This window comes from Macaca fascicularis, chromosome 15 (genome assembly GCF_037993035.2).
Source record: "Macaca fascicularis isolate 582-1 chromosome 15, T2T-MFA8v1.1".
NCBI lineage: Eukaryota > Metazoa > Chordata > Mammalia > Primates > Cercopithecidae > Macaca > Macaca fascicularis.
Window position 1 is genome coordinate 14434815 of NC_088389.1, and position 20616 is coordinate 14455430.

The 20616-nt window shown below is 55.6% G+C and overlaps 1 long non-coding RNA gene across 5 annotated transcripts in view; it reads left to right on the forward strand.

Moving 5' to 3' along the window:
• The window catches only part of LOC123569190 (uncharacterized), a 101245-nt gene that overhangs the window by 75862 nt on the left and 4767 nt on the right, over positions 1–20616 (forward strand). For 3 of the 5 annotated variants that reach the window (XR_012424273.1, XR_012424272.1, XR_006692789.3), the window contains exon 7: positions 11478–12794. The exons of 1 other annotated variant lie outside the window; for it this stretch is intronic. This is a non-coding gene — a long non-coding RNA (uncharacterized lncRNA). Of the gene's footprint in view, positions 1–11477; positions 12795–20616 lie in introns of those variants that run through there. One more of the 5 variants, XR_012424274.1, reaches the window with a different exon arrangement.

Below are 20616 nucleotides of genomic sequence, written 5' to 3' on the forward strand. Positions count from 1 at the left end.
GGCCCCGCTTTTCGCCGGCGAGGAGCCGGCTCCACCCGCCTGCAAAGACGCCGCGCTCCCCCGCGCTCCGGAGGCAGCCGCATCCATCCTGCTGCGTGCCTGCATTTTAATTACCGCTGCATTAATATTCATGAGCCAGGACTCGAGGGGGACCGCGGGCTGTCATTTCCCTCGCCCGCCCTCCCCCCACCGCACCCCTCTTCCTGGGCTGAGTCTTGGGCTTTTTTCTTCCCGTTCCCAACCCCGCTCGCACCAACCGTTGGTGCTCAGCAGATTTCGGGGAGCGGGGTGGTGTGTGAGCATGAGTGTGAGCGAGTGTGAGTGGGGAGGGCGCAGGGTGGGGGCCGAGTGTGAGTCTGTGCCTACGTCTGTGTGCCTGTGCGTACGTGCCTATGCGTGCCTGTGTGACTGTCGGCAGTCCCAGGGCCGTGTGTGCACGTCTCTGATGTGTCTGTGGGGCTTGGAGAGGGGCCAAAGCCTGTCCAAGTTAGCAGGGCCTGACTGTACAAATGGGGAAACTAAGGCCTGGAGAGAGGCTGGGCCTTGTCCAAAGCCACCCCATAGGTCAGCAGCACAGGGGAGCGGGAGACCAGGGTCCTGCGTTTGGCAGGCTCTGCTCCCGGCTCTCCCGTGCTGTTGTTTGTAACAATGGCAGACAGGATGTGCTGAGCGGGCACCTCTTATGTGTCCTTCCCAGCAAACCTGTGCAGCACGTGGTCCTATCCGTGCCCCGTGCAGATGGGGAAACTGAGGCAACTGGTCCAGCCAATGAGGGGTGAACTGGAGCCCAGAAGTGTCTGAATCCTAAGTCCCTGGGTTTAACAGCCCCACTGTGGTGCCTCCAGGGGAATTGTGGAGTGTCCTCACTGGGGTGATCTGGGGGTACCTGGAAGCTCCTGGGTGCCCGGGCATCAGCGGGGATGTTTCCCCAGAACAGCCCACCTTCTGTTTCCCTCCCAAGTGAGTCATCGGATAGGGCTGCCTTCTTGTGGCTTTCCCAGTCCCCCTCCGTCCCCTCCCCATCCCTGAAGCCTCCCAGGGGCCACCGTGCACACCACACCTTGCTCCCTGGGCCTGAGGTCAGGCAATCATTCATTCATTCATCCAACAAATCCTTCAGTGCCACTCACTGTGCTAGGCACTGGGGATTCTCTGCTTCCCACTCTGGTCATCTCTACCTGGCCTAGGCGCCTCCAGGCCCACAAGGGGGCTGTTCACCTCTGTGTGTGAATGCTCACTAGGGGTGGGGGACTAGGGGCACCTGTGCACAAAAGACAGCTCTCACCCAGCCTTGCCGCAGAGGTCTGGGGTGCCCACATTCGGTGGCCAGAAAGGGGCTGCGATCATCTTAGGGTTGACGGGGCGGTGGCCACACTAGGCAGCCTGAATCTTTGCTTCTCTCTCCTGCAACTTGTCCTCCTCTGGCCGCCAATCTAAATAACCCCAGAGGCTGGTCAGCCTGCCTTGCCCTGGGTTGAGCCAAGGCCATCCTCCCTCTCACGTCCAGCCGAGAATAGGCGGACTGTTCCCTCGTCTCTGCCCACACAGGGCTGGGCTGGAAGTCGTGTCCCAGCCATGTCCCCTGAGCCTTTTCTCCCCTCCCTTTGGGAGCTCCACAGGAACACAGAGAAGAGGACAGGGGTGCAGCCAGAGGACTTGGGAGAGGAAGCAATAATTTATTTACCTTCACCGGTTAAATAGGAGTTTGCCTAGGAGAGGCGGCCCAAGGACGGGGGACTAGCTCAGAGGCGCGCCCACCTGCAGCCCCCATTCTATAACAGGAACCAGAGCAGGCCAAAGGCAAGAGACCTGGGGAGACTGGGAGGACGGATTTTCTCCTAAAGGGCCTGAGGCAGTACAGCCTAGTGGTCCGGTTCGCACCCCTGGGTGGGTCCATCCTGGGTGAGAATCCCCCTCCCTCCTCACTGTGAGGGCCTCTATTTCCTGATCTGCAAAACTGGGAAAATAACTTTTTTTTTTTTTCAGGTTTATATTCAGATCAAGAGACACTGCCCATACAGCACCTAGCACGGTGGCTGGGGCTCTTTCATAGGGTGATCTGTCCTCAAGGACATAGGGAGGCCTCTGGAATCACTGTCCCCATTTGGCCCAGAATGGGATTTAAGGATCAGTCTGTGTCCCACAGTCTAACCCATGGGGAGGAGTTTGGTAGGGACAGACTGCTGGGAGGAGGGGGAACAGCCTGAAACTGTCATGGGTCAGGCAAGGCTCAGGCTCTAGGTAAGAGAGGGATCTCAGAGGCCCCACGGCCCTGCCTGCTGGGCTCCGTGTAGACCTGCCAGATGGCCCATCACCCAAACAGCCAGAGCCGCAGTGAGAGGGGCAGCCTGGCCCGCCAGCTCCTGGCTCCCTTCTGCTGCCTGTGTCTCTTTGCCTCCTGGCTCCCCTCTGTCTTTTGAAAATGTCCTCCCTTCTTTTGTTAGAATAGTCATACCTGTACATGGCAAACACACACACACACACACACACACACACACACACACAAACACGAAACCTTTTTTTTTTTTTTAAAAGGAAGCACTGTAAAAGTTCATGCAATACATCCTGACGCTGTCATTCCAGGTTTCGTGTACATTTCCAGGATATTTTTCTGCCTACAGAGCTGTCTTTGTAAAACTTCCATAGGATGACATCCACCTCTGCTCAAAGGCCTTCAATGGCTCCCCGTTTTCATAAAGCAAGGTAGCTTCCTCCAGACTTCGCAGCCTGGCCCAGGTTTGGCAACACCATTCTCCTTCCTCTCCCCATTACCCTCCCTGACGCTGGGCTGCGGGGCCTTCCTCAGAGCGTGGCCTCCTCTCCTGCCACCATGCCTTTGGCTTTGCTGTGCAGACCTCTGGGAATGGCCCGGTGCCTTCCACTGAGATTTCTCAAGACCAGCCTTTGCTGTCCCCCAGCCTCCGTGCCTCCTCCCCCAGATCTCTCCCCTCCCCATTCCTTAACACCAAAACCCACCTCTCTCTCTTCCGGTGCCCTCAGGACTGATGGGCGTCTCTAGGGTGCTGCTTTTCACATCTAACTCTCAGGAGCGCCTCATCCAATCTTGTGTCCCCACTCAGCTATGAGCATCTCAAAGGCTGGGGTCCTGGCATCTTTATTTTTGTTGCCACCTAACTTGATGCCCTGCACATAGTAGGCACTTTAAAATGTTATATTTAAAAAAATTAAAGTTGCCCTTCCTTCCCTCCTTCCTTCCTTCATTTTTTTTTTTTCAGAGTCTTATTCTGTTGCCCAGGCTGTATGGAGTGCAGGGGCGCAATCATGGTTCACTGCAGCCTTGACCACCCTAGACTCAGGTGATCCTCCCACCTCAGCCTCCTGAGTAGCTGGGACTACACGTGCGCTCCACCAGGCCTGGTGGAGCATTTTCATATTTTTGTAGAGATGAGGTTTCGCCACGTTGTCCAGGCTGATCTCAAACTCCTGGGCTCAAGTAAGCCTCCAGCCTCAGCCTACCAAAGTGCTGGGATTACAGGCATGAGCCACTACACCCTGCCTACTTTTCTTTAGAGATTCAGACTCTAAGCCAGCAAATGAGGGTTGAATCGTGACTCTATCATTTCCTAGCTGTGTGTCCTTGAGAAAGTGAATCAACCTCTCTGAGCCTCAGTTACCTCATCTGGAAAAGAAAGTTAATAATAAAATCTCCCTTCGTGAGTAACAGTGGTAACGGTGCATGTAAAACATCTAGCACTAGCCCGGGGCAGAGAGTAGCCAGCAAGCTCTGATGTTACTCAGTTTTGTCTTACTCAGTCTCATTCAGACTTGTCCAAAGTCACCTGTCCAGTTTGGGGCAATGCTGGGACGCTCCCACTGTCTCTTCCCCCTTCAATGCTACTTCCCTGTAGCGGGAGAGGGTTCCAGGCCATTGTCTCTGTTTTGCAGAGAAGGAGAACCAGGTTCAGAGAGGTTGAGTTGCTCACCTAGGGTCACACGGCCCTGAGAACAAAGCAAGGGTCTGTTTGTTTGCTAAGTTCCCTGTGAGTTCTTCAGGTTGCTCAGGATAGGGAAAACCTCAGTGAGACCCACCATCCTTGCGGAGGGGCTCGTATTCCTGTGGCCAAGAACTGGCAAGGTGGGTTCCTCAGGGGCCAGGGAGTCGCCACAAGTGCTCTAAGTGGGACATCACTAAGACAAACAGCATTTCCTGGGTGCTTTCCCCAGGCAGGGAGCTGTGTTAAGTGTTCATGGGCATAGCTTCCTTCCATCCTCACAGCAACCCTGCTATCCTGCATTCCAAGGGTGGGTGCTCACTGAGATCCCGGGTAGGGGCTAAAGGAGGCGTGGCGCCAGCACCTGAACCCTGATCTCGCTCCTACCCTGAGCCTCTGTGGACCACCGAGGACAATGGGCTTTAGCCTGTGCTGTATCAGCGCTGGGACTCAGCAGGAGACCAGGCTCCACCCCCAACGCCCCCAACCCAAGTTGGGGGTGCTGCTTGGGTCTCATAGAACATCTGGGGGTCCCCCCCCCCGGCCCTGGCCCCACAGAGCCGACCCAGCTGCGTCTCTGAGCCGCACCCAAAATCTTCCCAGCTTTGCCAGGGAGACTGGAAATTTCTGCTCAGCAGCTTCGTCTGGGATGATTTCGACACTTGGCTCTGTGGGGTCGAGAGGAGGAGCCAGGCCACTCAGCCGCTCAACATTCTGGAACTTCCCTTGGGTCACCGGGAGCGGGGGTTTGCTAGGCCTAGGTGAGCCCCTCCGAAATGATAAAATCAAACAACAGTGAAGAAGTACCGAGCGCTTACCATGTGTTGGGCCCTGTGCCAAGTCAGGACTTGCTGGGCCTCACGGAACCTTCCGGCGCCCGGGCAAGGCCAGCACTGTTACTAACCGTCTCGCGGACTGCTCCTGACTGGGGTCTCTGTTAGCATCCAGGAGTCTCCTCCTCGGATACTCTGAGTCCCCCCTCCAGAGACCCCAGGCTCCGGATTCTCTCTACGGGGCCGCTGACATGCTCAGCCCTGGTGAACCCACTCTTCCAGACACTTCCACCCACGCCCGGCCCCGGGGCTGGGGGCGTCGGGCAGAGCGCCGGAGAAATTCTGCCAATGGCTAAGGCGCCTACTGTGCTCCTGGCTCTGCGAGGGTTGGGGGGCTGTCACCAGGCCCAAAGTCGCCAGGGAGGAGGGGCGTGAATGACGAGTCTCAGATTCGGGCAAAGGATCGGAGAGGGGATTAGACACCCCGGGCAGGCAGCGGAGGCCGGCCCTGCTGAGCGACCCCGGGCAGCGACGACCCTCAGGGGCTCAGGCTCCACGCCCATTAACTCGGTGTCAGTCCCTTCCATCCCGGGGAGCCGAGCTGCTGGGAAGCAGCGCCTGGGGGCGCCGGCGACCGGCGGGGTCCGCCTCCCTGCTCCCCTGCTCCCCCGCCCTGGCCCCAATCGCCGGGCGCAAGGCGTGCAGGGCGCGGCGCGGGCCAGGGCGCCCAGTTCAGCGGAAAGGAATGCCTCGCTCGGCGGGGGAGGCCGTGGCCCCGAGGCCGTGTCCACCCCTGCCCGCCCCGGGCCTCATTTACTGCGGCTCTGAAGCTCGGCTCGTTTCACCCGCCGGGTCCCGCAGGGTGACTCCCCCAACGATTGCGGTCCCCCGCTCCCCGCCCCCGATCGCCGCCGGCGGACCCCAAAGTCGGGGCGAGTCTCCTAACCGGGGAGCCAGCCCCGCCCTCACGCCGCGGCGGCGCCCTCCCCTCCCCCTCCCCGCCGCCCGCCTCTCCCCCTCCCCCCTCCATAACTCAAAAGCCTGTCAAGCTGGTTCCAGACTCCTGGCGCCGGGCTCCGCTCCAGGAAAGAAAAAAAGGAAAGAGAAAAAGGGAAAAAGCCGGCGCGAGGGAGCGAGAGAGGCCCGCGGAGCAAAACCGTGCGCCCCGGCACGCACAGCCCCGCGGCGCCCGACCCCCCGCGCCCCTAACCCTAACGCGGATCCCCGTCCTAGGGACACCGGGCGCGCGCGCGACCCCGATCAATTATTTATGGGCGAATCAATTATGTAGCGCTCCGGGGCGGGGGCGGGGGCGGGGGAGGCCGGGAGGGGCGGTGCGACGCGGAGACCACCCGGCTGCAGTGGCGTCTCTCCCGCCGGGCCTCGGGGTCGGGTCGGGAGGCGTCCCCACGCCGACCGGGGAGGGTCCGGTTGTGAGAAAGCTGCCTCGGGGTGGGCTCCGGGAGGAGCGCGGGGGAACCTGAGGAAGCGGGAGAGACGACTCGGAGACCTCCCAATTAGATTGGGAGGGGGGATGGGGGCGGGCAGCGGGGCTGGGAAGAGCGGGCCGCGGAGACGGGGGCGTGGGAAGAGTCTGGCCTAGGCATTTCTTTCCTTCCTTCCTTCCTTCCTTCATCCCCATCCTGACTGCAAGCCCACTACGTGCCACTGCGCCCACAGCAGAGGGCGGTATTAGGGAGGGGTTAGGCGCAGGAAGGAATTTCGAGGTACAACTGGGTCCAAATCCGGATTTGTATCCCTGCTGTGTGGCCTTAGGCAACGGCTTGGGCTCTTGGAGCCTCCATTTCCTCATCTGCCAGCGGTCTTCAGGACGTGGGAGATGGGGCGCTTGGGCAGAGAATGTTGTGAGGGTGCGGTTGAAGGGAAATCCTGTCCTTGGGAAGCTTTACATAGAGGGGAACATGCCCAGTTCCCCAGTATTCCCCAACTTGTAGCCCCGACTTTGGGTCCCGTATAATCTGCCTCTCCCCGGGACCCACACTTTTGAAGGTCGTTATTAAAACCAGTGCCAACCCCAAAGCCACTGCTCAGGGTGCTCACTCCTAGCTGGCTTCTCACCAGCTGGCCCTGCAGAAGGTCGTGCATATGGCAGCCAGAGGGGCTCAATCTAGTCCTTTTACTCCCCACCTCTGCTGCCTCTCCCCATTCTCTGCCCTTCACATCCCCATCTCCATTCTTCTTCCAACCTGCTTCTAGTCTGGGCTGAGATTGGAGCCCTGAGGCCATGGGGGCTACAGGACAGTCAGAACAGGGGTGGGGGCTCAGCTGGCCCTCCCTGGACAAATGTCCCCCTTGTCTGGGGTGTCAAGGCCTTCTACTTCCAAGATTCAGAAGTGAAGGCGGCTTCCATCTGCGACCCAGGATTGCCTAGCGGTGTCGGTGTGCCTGTCTTCTTTCACCAAAACTTGCAATCACTCTGTTTGGTGAATGGGGCAGATCCAGGTTTTTTGGGGCCTGAAGGTTTTACAATCTTGGGGACCCACTTTAAGAAGGCTAGTGCAGGGTTATGAATAGGCGGTTAAGCCCAGGGCCTTGGTAAATGACAGTCCTAGGAGCTAAAGCTTCATTAGCCTCTTGGTAACTCACCTCTGTAGATGGACAACACAACTGTCATCCCTTTGCAGAGGTGGAAACAAAGCTTAGGCTGGCCCAAGGTCACACAGGTAGAAAGGACAAGCTGGGATCAAACCCAGGTCCTACCCCACAGGCAGCAAGCACCCTGAACTAGCTGCCTCAGTACGAATGCCACCTTCCATGTCATCTGCCCCATGCCACATCTCACCCATCCCCACCAGTGCCAGCCCAGGCAGGGTCAGTCAGAACAGCCTTTGCTTCCAGAACAGTCTGTGTCCCTCCCTCCTGAGGCCTCCATGTCCCAAGGCTCAAGCCTCAGAGACTCTGTCTTGTGACAACACTCACAGCTCTAGGAAGCAGGTCTCCTCTAAACTTTTGATTCCAGCGATGGTAACCTGCTCACTTCAAAACTCCAGCTCCCCCGCCAACCTGGAGGGAGCGTGCCCCTGTTCCATGGTGGGCTCCCTGGCGTTCGGGGCGGGATCTGTTTTATTTGGCTCAGTATTCCCAGCTCTTGACGCAGTACAGGCATAGAGCCGACAGTGACTGTAGCAGTAACATCTATTCTCAACCTTGTGGAACAGGATGTTGTTAAAATGCAGATTCCCGGGCCCCCTCAGATTCTGCTGAATCAGACTGTGCTGCACAGGGCTGGGGACTCGGCATTTTACAAGCTCTCTTGGGTGCATTTCAAGCATAGTCAAGTTCGAGACCACGGATCTACGGCCAGAAATGATCAAATGGTTGTGTCTAGACTAAGGCCCTCTCACCAGAGGGAGGTATCTCCCCTAAATGGGACTGATTTCACCAGTTCCCCAAGCTCTTCCGGCTGAGATCAAATTATTTCACTTCTCAGGCTGGGCATGGTGGCTCTCCCCTGCAATCCCAGCACTTTGGGAGGCTGAGGTGGGTGGGTCACTTGAGGTCAGGAGTTCAAGACCAGCCTGGCCAACATGGCAAAACCCCGTCTCTACTAAAAACACAAAAATTAGCTGGGTGTGGTGGCGGGCGCCTGTAATCCCAGCTACTCTGGAGGCTGAGGCATGAGAATCTCTTGAACCCGGGAGGTGGAGGTTGCACTGAACCAAGATGGTGCCACTGTACTCCAGCCTGGGCGACAGAGCGAGACTCAAAAACAACGACAAAAATTACTTCATTTATCAAAGACCTACTGCCTGCCCAGGACTGGGTCTGAGGCCTTAGAGAGCTGACCTCGTAGGATACTCAGAAAAGCTCTGAGAAGTAGGGAGAATTATTGTCCCCATTTCACAAATGGGAATCTGAGGCCTGGAGAAGCAAAGTGACTTGTGGAAGGAACATGGTCCTGGGGAATGAGGAGGCTGGGATGGGACCTGAACTCAGCCTTAACTCCTTCCTTCGTTAACTGCCCACAAGGCCACCGATTTGAGGGCTGTAATTCGCAAGGGTCCTTCGGTAACATCCAGAGATGAGAGTTTACACACCAGCCTGTGAATGGCTTTGAGAAATTAAACACGCTACAGAGTCACTACAGGGACCTCACGCTAAGACGCGCAACAAAATTAGGCGACAGGCCCCAAAGAAATCTAATCAAGTAGGCCTCTTCTCCTCCGTATCTTTGGAGTCGGTGTTCGGGGGAATGTGTGTTTGCGGAAGGATTTGACGTATTTGCTTCAGGCAAATCTTTGCCTTTTTCTCTGCCTGCAGTTCTGTACTAGACAGCAAGAAAGCTCCACAGCTGGTGGCTGGTGCTGCAGGCCAGTGTGGCTCCCTGGGCTTCTCCGTAGGGCTGTGTTAAGGCGCTTCCCCAGGTCCAGTGCTCTGTGCAAACGTAGCCTCTTTCCTGCTCCAGGATGAGCAAGGCACAGGGGAGGTTTCAGGTGGAGAGAAATTGATTTAGTGGCCACTGCTTCTGAGGCTGGGGGACCTGCCTGAGGCAGAGGGTGTGGACTTTTTCTGGGAGGACCCAGAAGGCAGAACCACGGAAGGCTACCAAGAGAGGTCGGTTTTGCCTCACAAGATGAACTATCCAATAGTCAGGGCAGCCGTGTAGGTAGTGAGTGCCCTGCCTGGGGAGGTAATCAAGGACAGGCAGGGATAGAGAGTGGTGTGTCTAGGAGTACAGAGCCATGCCTCAGGAGAAGAAGTGGCTGAAGACACTTTGAGGTCTTTTGAAACTCTGGGAATTTCCATTTCTAACATTATTGACCAGCCCACGTGGGACGGAGGGGATAAATTAAGAAAGGGAAGGGGCAGGTTATGATGGCCAGACTGGGAACCACATACCCCCAGGGAGACTGAAGCAGGCTCGTAGCCCTTGGTCTTCCAACAAAACTGCTGCTTCTCTTTCTCCCTCCCTCCCTCCCTTCTTTCCTTCCCTCCCTCCCTCCCTCCCTTCTTTCCTTCCCTCCCTCCCTCCCTCCCTCCTTTCTTCCTTCTCTCATCTCTCTCATCTCCCTCTCCTTCCCTCCTACCCTCTCTCCCTCCCTCCCCCACTCCCTCCCTCTCTCTCTCTTTCCTTTCCTTCTATAGGGTCTTGCTCTGTCACCCAGGCTGGAATGCAGCTGTGTAGTCACAGCTCACTGCAGCCTCAACCACCCAGGCTCAAGCAATCCTCCCACCTCAGCCTCCTGAGTAGCTGTAGTGAGACTACGGGTGCACTCCACCATGACTGGCTAATTTTTATATTTTTTGTGGAGACGGGGTTTTGCCATGTTGCCCAGGCTGGTCTCAAACTCCTGGGCTCAAATGATCTTTCCACCTTGGCCTCCCAAAGTGCCAGGATTACAGGTATGATCCAGCACAGCTGGCCTCACTCTCATGACCCCTCATGGGGTCTTGCCATGTTACCCAGGCAGGTCTTGAACTCCTGAACACAAGCGATCCTCCCGACTCGGCCTCCTTAAGTCCGGTACACTATTGTTTCTTGAAATTCAAATACGCTCCTTTCTTTTACAGTCATTTGTAAATGTCTGGTAACCTTTCTTTTTTTTTTTTTTTTGAGACGGAGTCTCGCTGTGTCTCCCAGGCTGGAGTGCAGTGGCGTGATCTCGGCTCACTGCAAGCTCCGCCTCCCGGGTTCACGCCATTCTCCAGCCTCAGCCTCCCAAGTAGCTGGGACTACAGGCGCCCGCCACCACGCCCGGCTAGTTTTTTGTATTTTTAGTAGAGACGGGGTTTCACCATGTCAGCCAGGATGGTCTCGATCTCCTGACCTCGTGATCCACCCGCCTCGGCCTCCCAAAGTGCTGGGATTACAGGCTTGAGCCACCGCGCCCGGCCGTCTGGTAACCTTTCATAATGTTATTAATAATAAAATTTCTAATAACCAGCAATCAATAACTGTACTCTCCATAGCATTAACTGCATGCTTACTGAGAAAGGATGTATTCTAGGCCAGGCATGGTAGCTCACTCCTGTCATTCCAGCACTTTGGGAGGCCGAGACGGGTGGATCACTTGAGGTTGGGAGTTTGAGACCAGCCTGGCCAACGTGGTGAAACCCCATCACTCCTAAAAATATAAAAATTAGCCAAGTGCGGTGGCGCGTGTCTATAATCCCAGCTACTTGGGAGGATGAGGCATGAGAATCGCTTGAACCTGAGAGGCGGAGGTTTCAGTGAGCTGAGATCATGCCACTGCACTACGGCCTGTGCGACAGAGCCAGACCCTATCTCAAAAACAACAACAACAACAAACAAACAAACAAAAAGCGAAAACAAAAGATAGAGAGAGGGAGAGGTACAGGGAGAGGAAAAGGGAAAGAAAGGCTGTATTCTAAATGCTTATGTGTATAAATGTGTGTAGTGGACATGGCAGTCCGATGAGAAAGGTGTTTATTTGTGCTTTCTTTTTTTTTTTTTTTTTTTTGAGATGGAGTCTCGCTCTGTCGCCCAGGCTGGGGTGCAGTGGCCGGATCTCAGCTCACTGCAAGCTCCGCCTCCCGGGTTTAGCCATTCTCCTGCCTCAGCCTCCCGAGTAGCTGGGACTACAGGCGCCCACCACTTCGCCCGGCTAGTTTTTTGTATTTTTTAGTAGAGACGGGGTTTCACCGTGTTAGCCAGGATGGTCTCGATCTCCTGACCTCGTGATTCGCCCGTCTCGGCCTCCCAAAGTGCTAGGATTACAGGCTTGAGCCACCGCGCCCGGCCTTATTTGTGCTTTCACTCCTGTTTTAGAGATGAGGACGCTGAGGCTCAGAGGGCCGACATGCCAAGCCCCAGGGCACAGGAAGGCATGCCTCCGCTTCCACCTCACATCCCCCAGTGCCTCTGGAAACTGCAGCCTGTGGAGGTCCTGAGGTCGCTCATCACCTATCTCTGCAGCTCATCCCTCAGCAAAGACTGAGGGTCCTTAACGCTGTCCCCATCCTTATGCCAGGTATCATCTCAGAGGCAGCCTCAGGAAGGGAGCTGGGAGATGCTGGCAGAGGGCCCAGGAGAGGCACGCTGCCCTCCAGCTAGGAGCTGCTGCTGACCTCGATGGCCGATGGCCAGGGACCCCGGCCCCTCCCAATCCCAGGGACACAAAGCAGAAGAGCCCAGAATGGGGATGGGGAGAGAGGACCATCTTGTTCAACTTCCTCATTCTATACCAGGAAAACGGGCATCGGAGAAGGGAAGAGATACCTCGACGTCAATGCCAAGTCCAGCAGCTGCTGCTGTCCTGAGTCCTCCATGTGGACCTTCTCCTTCAGCGTTCCCACATCTCATTCCTCCAATTTTTTTTTTTAAATTGTTAGTAGTAGCATAATACTAAGAAAGCATTATTCAAAGGAACAAGAAGACCCGCCATGTGTGGAACGGTCACTGTGCACCAGGCAGTGTGACCCGCAATTTTCTCTCCTGTAAAACGGAGATGAGAACAGGGCCTCCCCTGCTGACTCATGGGAAGGGGTTAAGATCAAAGGTGACAGTGGACATGAATTAGCATTTTGTAAACCACAAGACATTGTCAGCATGGCTATCTTTGGGTTTTATTATTTTTTCTTTATTTTTAATTTTTATTCTTTGAGAACAGGGTCTCACTCTGTTACCCAGGCTGCAGTGCAGTGGTACAATCATGGCTCTCTGCAGGCTCAAATCCTGGACTCAAGCAATCTTCCTGTCTCAGCCTCCTGAGTAGGTGGGACTATAGGTGTGTGCCACCTTGCTTTTAAATTACCTGGCTGTGGTTGGGCGTGGTGGCTCACACCTGTAATCCCAGCACTTTGGGAGGCTGAGGAGGGTGGATCACTTGAGGTCAGGAGTTCAAGACCAGCCTGGCCAACATGGCAAAACCCCATCTCTACTGAAAATACAAAAATTAGCTGGGCGTGGTGGTGCATCCCTGTAATCTCAGCTACTAGAGAGGCTGAGGCACAAGAATCGCTTGAACTCGGGAGGCGGAGGTTGCAGTGGGCCAAGACTGCCCCACTATACTCCAGCCTGGGTGGACAGAGCGAGACCCTGTCTCCAAAACAAAAAATTAAATAAATAAATAAATAAATAACCTGACTAACTGAAAAAAATTTGTTGTAAAGACAGAGTATTGGCGGGGCATGGTGACTCATGCCTGTAATCCCAGCACTTTGGGAGGCTGAGGCAGGTGGATCACTTGAGGTCAGGAGTTCAAGACCAGCCTGGCCAACATGGCAAAACCCCATCTCTACTGAAAATACAAAAATTAGCTGGGCGTGGTGGCGCATCCCTGTAATCTCAGCTACTACAGAGGCTGAGGCAGGAGAATCACTTGAACCCTGGAGGCGGAGGTTGCAGCCGAGATCGGGCCTCTGCACTCCAGCCTAGGCAACAAGAGAGAAACTTTGTCTCGAAAAAAAAAAAAGAAAAGAAAAAAAAGACAGGGTCGTCTCAACTATGCTGCCCAGGCTGGTCTTGAACTCCAGCCCAAGGAGAACTGGTGGGTGAGAGGAAGGGGAAGCATGACCTCCAACACACACAGTGTCCCAGCAGGGCCAGCTCACCTGGGAGCTGAGAGGAAGGATCTCTCTGCCCTGTAGACACTGGGTTCAGGATCAGGAGCTGAGACCCCAGATCAGATAGACTTAGACCCTGGCTCTTCCTCTTAGCAGCTGTGTGAGTCTCCGTCTCTCCAGTTATAGTGGGAATGATATGGGGAACCATGTCTCCATCTTATTGTAAAGATTTATAAAATAACCCATGCACGGTGCTTGTGGGGAGAAATGGCTCGAAGGATGGTGCCTGCTCCAATCACGACTGTGACTTGCTTTTCTAATCCATGCCACAGACCTTGACGTTCTGCCTCCTGTGCACACCTCCCAGCAGGCAACGCCCTCCCGTCCTGCAGTTTACTCTAGGCCTTTTCTGAGCCCCTAAGACTGGGCGGGTCCTCTGCATGCCCTATGCACTCTGGCTTGCTTCTTCCCAACACTTTCCAAAATCATGATGAATTCATTATTTGGGTGGAGTGCTGCCCTCCAGGCAAGGAATCTTGTGACAGCAGGGACTGTGATTATTTCATTTGTTGCCATAGAACTCGTGCCCAGTGAAGGGCGTGGTGTGGCAAGGATTCACGGTGAATGCTATGGAATGGGTCCTTCGTTCAGCTAGCCATTCATTCATTTACTCAGGGCTAGATTAATTTGACTCTCCACCTCTGTCATTTACTTTCTGGGTGACCTAGAGCAGTATCCTCCTTCTCTTAGCCTCAGTTGCCTCATCTGTAAAATGGGGCTAGCGCTGCCCTCATAGAGAATGGCAAGGAGTCATTGAGATATTGGGGCTATGACACAGAGATATTTTGAGCACCTGGCATCTAGCAGTTGTTCAATAGTCTCTGGCTGTAGTAAGAGTCTTATTTGGGCAATTGTTACTGTTATTGTTCTCCCTGAAACAACAATAGGAGTTTGGCCCGCGCTTTCATGTCAAAATCCACTGGACTGACCCACACTGCCTGACTATTGGAAAGACCAGGAATGGCTGATAAAAGTTATTTCTATTTCCTTCCTCCCTTCCTCCCTTTTTTTCTTTTTTTTTTGAGATGGAGTTTCACTCTGTCACCCAGGCTGCAGTGCAACGGTGTGATCCGGCTCATTGCAACCTCCACCTCTCAGGTTCAAGCAATTCTCCTGCCTCAGCCTCCCGAGTAGCTGGGATTAGAGGCATTCACCACCATACCCAGCTAATTTTTTGTATTTAGTAGAGATGGGGTTTCACCATGTCGGTCAGGCTGGTCTCGAACTCCTGACCTCAGGTGATCCATGTGCCTTGGCCTTTGAAAATGCTGGGATTACAGATGTGAGCCACTGTGCCCAGACAAGCTAATATATATTTTTTAATGTTTTGTAGAGGCAGGGATCTTGCTATGTTGCCCAGGCTGGCCTTGAAATCCTGGCCTCAGGCAATCCTCCCAAAGTGCTGGGATTCAGCATGAGCCACTGAATCATTCATTCATTCATGCACACAGTGAATCCACATTGCCCCCCAGGGGCCCGGCCCAGGACTAGGTGCTGGTGTTGGAGGCAGAAAGGAGGGTCCTGGGCTGAGGGGAAGCCATCAGTTTATCCTCTGTGCAAAGGGAAGTGGCTGAGCCCTCTGCCCGCATCCTGTCACCCCCATCCCCCCACTGGCTGGTCCATCTGTGTCCTTTTCCTGAACCTCTTTCATCTTGGCTTGGGCAGGGGGCTCAGCACCCCCACCCCACCCTGCAACCATTTCCTGCCCTTCTGTCATCTGCTTCCTTTGATCCTTTTGTCAGAAGACTCTTGGAAGCCTCTGAGCCATTGGCAACCCCGTCTGCTGGGCTGGGGCCGGTGACCCCACAGGAGCTGTACCCAAAGTGGGCTTCACTTGGGATCCTGCTCTGGGAGGCAGATAGATTCTGACCACATTTGTTCATTCGCTCATTCATTTATTCATTCACAGGTTCCAGGCTCTGTGCTGGGCCCAGGGGCCACAAAGTAAGCAAGACAGCCATGGTCCCTGCCCTCATGGAGCTCCAGCCCAAGGGACAGCAGCTTATCCCACGCCAAGGGGCTCCTCTCAAAATTCCCACAGCAGTAGCGATCTAAGGACCTGGGCAGGGGCACTGGACTTCACGTCCCAGCCTCAGGCGAGTGTCTTTACTCCCAAGCCCCAGTTCCATACTGGGTACTTGCGGAGGGGCTGGATCCCACATTCCCTAATGCCTTCCAAGCTCAAAGACTGTGAGAAGATGCGGTGTGGCCAGGACACTGCTAGAGTGAGCTTCCTGGATGCAGGAAAGGGGTTCTGGGCCCAGCAGAGAGGCAGGGTGAGGCCAGAAGTGTAGGGGGCCCAGTTTAATGGGAGATGGAATACACATTGTCATTTTAATTTTTTTCTTTTTTATTTACTACTGTTGATGCAACAGTAAGAATACACATCATTGGTGGGGCTCGGTGGCTCAAGCCTGTAATCCCAGCACTTTGGGAGGCCGAGACGGGCGGATCACAAGGTCAGGAGATCGAGACCATCCTGGCTAACACAGTGAAACCCCGTCTCTACTAAAAAATGAAAAAAAACTAGCCAGGCGAGTTGGCGGGCGCCTGTAGTCCCAGCTACTCCAGGGGCTGAGGTAGGAGAATGGCGTGAACCCGGGAGGCGGAGCTTGCAGTGAGCCGAGATCCGGCCACTGCGCTCCAGCCTGGGCAACAGAGCGAGACTCCGTCTCAAAAAAAAAAAAAGAATACACATTGTTGATCAGAAAGTGAATAGAGCCTTAGCCCCAAATACAACAAGCCTCTTCTCTTTATCTTGTATGGGACCTCCACAGCCAGCTCAGGACAGGAGTTCAGCCGATGCTGGGAAGGGGCTAGCATTTATTGAGCACTTACTATGTGCTAGGGATGCTGGGCTGAGCTCTTCATGTGAGGCATGAATTCATGGAATCCCCACTTTGGTCCTGTGAAGCAGGTGCAATCGTTCTTCCCATTTCACAGATGAGAACAGGGAGGCACGGAGAGATGAAGATTGCTCAGAGTCCCACAGCTTGCAGATGCCACAGCTGGGTTTTGAACCCTGTTTGCCTGGCTTCAGCCCCCACACTGTTCTGTCCCCTGGTGACTGAATGGGGGGACCTCCAGGCCTCAGGACGCTGGGCTACACAAGGTAACAGACTTGCCCTTTCTGAGGTCTGCCTCGGTAGTCCCAGCCGGGTGGCTGGGTGGTTCACCTCCTTTCCTCCAGAGGGTGGAAGACAGTCAGAGAAAACAGCAGGAGGCCCACCTGCCACAGGAAGTCCTTCAGAGGACAGCAGTAGGGACTTCTAGAATGGCTTCTCCATCCACCCTCCAGGGCTCCTGGAGTCTCAGCAAGGCTGGCGCCAGCTCCCTCAAACCCTTTTGGGAACTGCAAGTGACTGAATGTCTCCCAGTTCTTGGTGTGATGGACTCCTATAGAGCCCTCAACACCCTGCTCAGGTGCCCCTCAGCCTCCCTAGGAGGACTTGATCCCTCCTCTGTCAGTGCCCTCCTCTGCATCTGATACCCCTTCCTACACACACTGCGACTCATGCTGCGGAAACCTGCCAGCGTGTGCTCGTTGTTGATAGTACAGCAATACCAGCCTCTTCCAGCCAGCATTTTGTCTATGCCAGGCCTCACGCCGTGTGCGTGACACCCCTCATCAGCACCTGGGACTGTTCTTACCCCCACTTTACAGATAAGCAAGTCAAGGCACAAAAACACTTAGGTGTCTTATCCAGTGATCCAGGGAGGCCAAGCACCGTGGCTCACACCTGTAATCCCAGCACTTTGGGAGGCTGACAAGGGCCGCCTAGGAGTTTAAAACCAGCCTAGGCAACATGGCGAAATCCCATCTCTAAGAAAAATACAAAAATTAACTGGGCGCGGTGGCACATGCCTGTAGTCCCAGCTCCTAAGGAGGCTGAGGTAGGAGGATCACCTAAGCCTGGGGAGGTCAAGGCTGCCGTGAACTGTGATTGCGTCACTGCACTCCCACCTGGGAGACAGAGTGAGATCCCATCTCAAAAATACAAAACAAAACAAAACAAAATACAAAACCGTGACCGAGGGACCACCTGCAGGGAGTGCTTGTCCTGCCCGCCTGGATTTCTAGCCCTATCCTTAGTGTCTACCTTCTGGCCCCCTGGGCTTTACTGCCTCACAACAAGCCCTTTAGGAACAATTGTTTTTGTTTTTGCTTTTGTTTGGTTTGGTTTGGTTTGGTTTGAGATGGAGTGTCACTCTGTCGCCCAGGCTGGAGTGCAGTGGCGCGATCTCACCTCACTGCAATCCCTGCCTCCCGGGTGCAAGCGATTCTCCTGCCTCAGCCTCCCAAGTAGCTGGGACTACAGGTAGGTGCACCACCACACCCGGCTTATTTTTGTATTTTTAGTAGAGATGGGGTTTCACCACGTTGGCCAGGCTGGTCTCAAGCTCCTGATCTCAGGTGATCCTCCCGCCTCAGCCTCCCGATGAATAATTGTTGAATGAATGAATGAATGAATGAATGAATGAATGAATGAATGAAAAGTCCATTTTCTCCAAGGTGCTCGTGGCTGACTTGTCCCTCCCCAGACCATGCAGCCCCATTGCTCCCCTTTCCCCGCACATCTCCCCACGGATTCCACCGAATGGCAGAGACCAGACGCCCTGCCTCGCCTCAGCCTGGACTCGCTGTGTGACCTTGGTCAGAGGGAGCACCGTCTCTGGGTCTCTTTTCTTCTGTGCAGGAGCGCCTGCCCAGACCACACCACGTCTCTCTTGCGATGCCCAGACCCAGGAGCAAGCTGTGGGATGGGAGGACCTCCAGGTCCTGGAGGAGCAGGGGTGCTTCACACACACTGTGGCGAGGCTGAGACCACGTTCTCGGGGGAGGAGAGTGGCTCTGGGTCTCGAGACCTCACACCCTCCCTGTGGGTACCAAGCTGTGCATCCCTGCCGGGGTGCAGCTTGTGCTGGAAAAGAGTCCCTGCCATCCAGAGGCCCCAGAGCCCCGCCCACCCTACTCTGGTTGCAGACCCTTCCGGCATCTTTGACAGCCTCGCCAACCCTGGGCACAGCAGGAGCAACGCCAGTGCCCAGGGATGAAGCACCTACTGTGTATCAGGCCTTCCTGGAGCCCCAGCTCACTGACCCTCACAGAGACCTCCTGGGGCAGTCCTGTTTTTATCTCCACTTGGGGGGTGGGAAAACAGGCTCAGAGGGTCCAGGTCACCAAGTGTCACAGCTCCCAGGAGCGTATCACAGTCGCATGGGGAAGGGGGAGGGGTTGCTAAATGCCCATGCCTGGCATTCCTGGGCCCCTCCCCATCAGCAGAATGAGCCTCTGGGCTGTCTGGGAAGCTGCAGTTTTCATCAGGTGCACTACTCATGGGAGTTTCATGTAACCTGTGGTCTGTGGAGGCGCAGAGAAGAAAGGGCCAGGACCAGGGTCCCAGCAGGGAAGGGCCAGGGCTAGGACCTTGGCCTCCAGGCTGGAGGACTTGGCACATCTCACCAGCCAGTGACTCTGTCTCCATGCCAGGATCTGTCCCCCGGTTCCTCCCCTTTACCCACAGGAAAGGACGCATGGCTGCACTCAGGTAGTCTAGACATGTGTGCACGTGTGCACACACACTCGACACAGTGTCACGCCAGTGCACACGGTCCACACGCACACACATAGGTACACTGTGCACATGCAGAGACACTGCGCACACTCGCACACAGATGCACACTGTCCGTGCACACACCTACATGGGACACACAGGCCCACTCGCACACATATGCACTCCTCGCCTGCACACGTGGTGCACACTGCACACACACATGCACACATATGTTCACACGTACACACACCCACACCCGCACATGTGCCACTGGTGTTGCATTCTGTGACCACCCACTGGCTGCAAAATCAGAGCCTTCTCCATCCCTAAGGCAGCAGCCACCAATTTATGTGCTGCCTCACTCAGGCACCCAGCAACATCGTGCACAGTCGAGCTAGAGAGGCCAGCGCCTGCCCTCAGGGAGCTTCCTGAAGGGCAGCCCCAAGTAGTTCAAGTTTCAGAAGTGTTTTGAATCCTGCAATGAAGGAGGGAAGGCAGAGCACGTGGCCTGGGCCAAGGCATCCCTGGGGGAGGTGACATCCAAGCTGAAATCTGAAGGTCGGGGCAGCCCTAGGAAGAGCTGGGAACACCCAAGTGGCAGGAGTGGCAAGTCCAAGACTGGAGGAGAGGAAGGGGCGGATCTGTGGAAATAGAAGGAGGCCTGGGGCTATGGGGAGGAGCGGGTCAGTGCTGGGAGATGACCTTGGCGAAGCAAGCGTCGGGTGGGGCCGGTGCCTGACGCAAGCCCGGTGCATCTTTAAAGGGTCCCTAGGGTTCCCTGGGGCTGCCCTGAGGAGGTGGGAGGGAAGAAGGAGGCAGGAGGCCCAGGGAGGCTGGCGTCCTGGGAGAGATGGTCCAGCTGTACTTGAGGGTGGCTGGGGGGAGAGAGGGGGACAGATTTGGTGGCAGAGGCAGCAGGACTTGATTATGACTGGGTGTGGGGGGAGGGAGTCATGGCAGACCCCACATTTTGGGAGCTTCACTTTTCAGCACTTGGAACCAAGGAGCAGGGGAGGTGAGCAGGGCAGGGGGTTGGGGTGAGGAACCAGCCATAGACTGGGCGCCCCCAGGACTGCTGTTCCGTTTCTGGTCTACAGACTCCCCTGGGGCCTGTGGGCTCTGACCTCTGCCACCCCCCGACACCCTCATTCTCCTGTGACTGATCAAGGCCCCATGCAGTGTTTGCTCAGCTGCCAGGCCCTCTGGCCGAGTCTGTCCATCTGCATCTGCCCGTCTCAGAGACGAGGAAACCTAAGGAACAAGAATGGGGAGGCGGGGCAGAGAGAGAAACCCCCACCCCCCCACTGCCCGGGGCCAGGCCCTCCTCCACTGCGGAGCTTGAGATGCCTCATCCAGGAAGTGGGAAGTCCAGGCCGAGGCTCCCATCCTCTGCTGGCTGCAGGCAGGACCCCATGTCCTGGGACTTGGCCCCAGGACTGCCAGCTATCTACCCACAAGGCCTCTGCTTGCTACAGACCTGAGGGTTTCCATCCAGCGCAGCTCCCCCGTGCAGCCTGAGAAGGGCGGTTCTAGGGGCAGGACTGTACTGAGGTACCCAGGAGAGCTGTAGGGACTCAGGGCCATGGAGAATCCCCCCACCCACTTCTCTTCTGTGGGCTGACTCAGAGATGGCCCCACCATCCAGCCCATGGCCCGCTCTCTTTGGCCCTCACCCCCTTGTCCTGTCAGATCTACCCTCTATACCTTCTTTTTTTTCTTTTTTTTTCCAGACAGGGTTTCACTCTGTCACCCAGGCTGGAGTGAGTGCAGTGGCACCATCATAGGTCC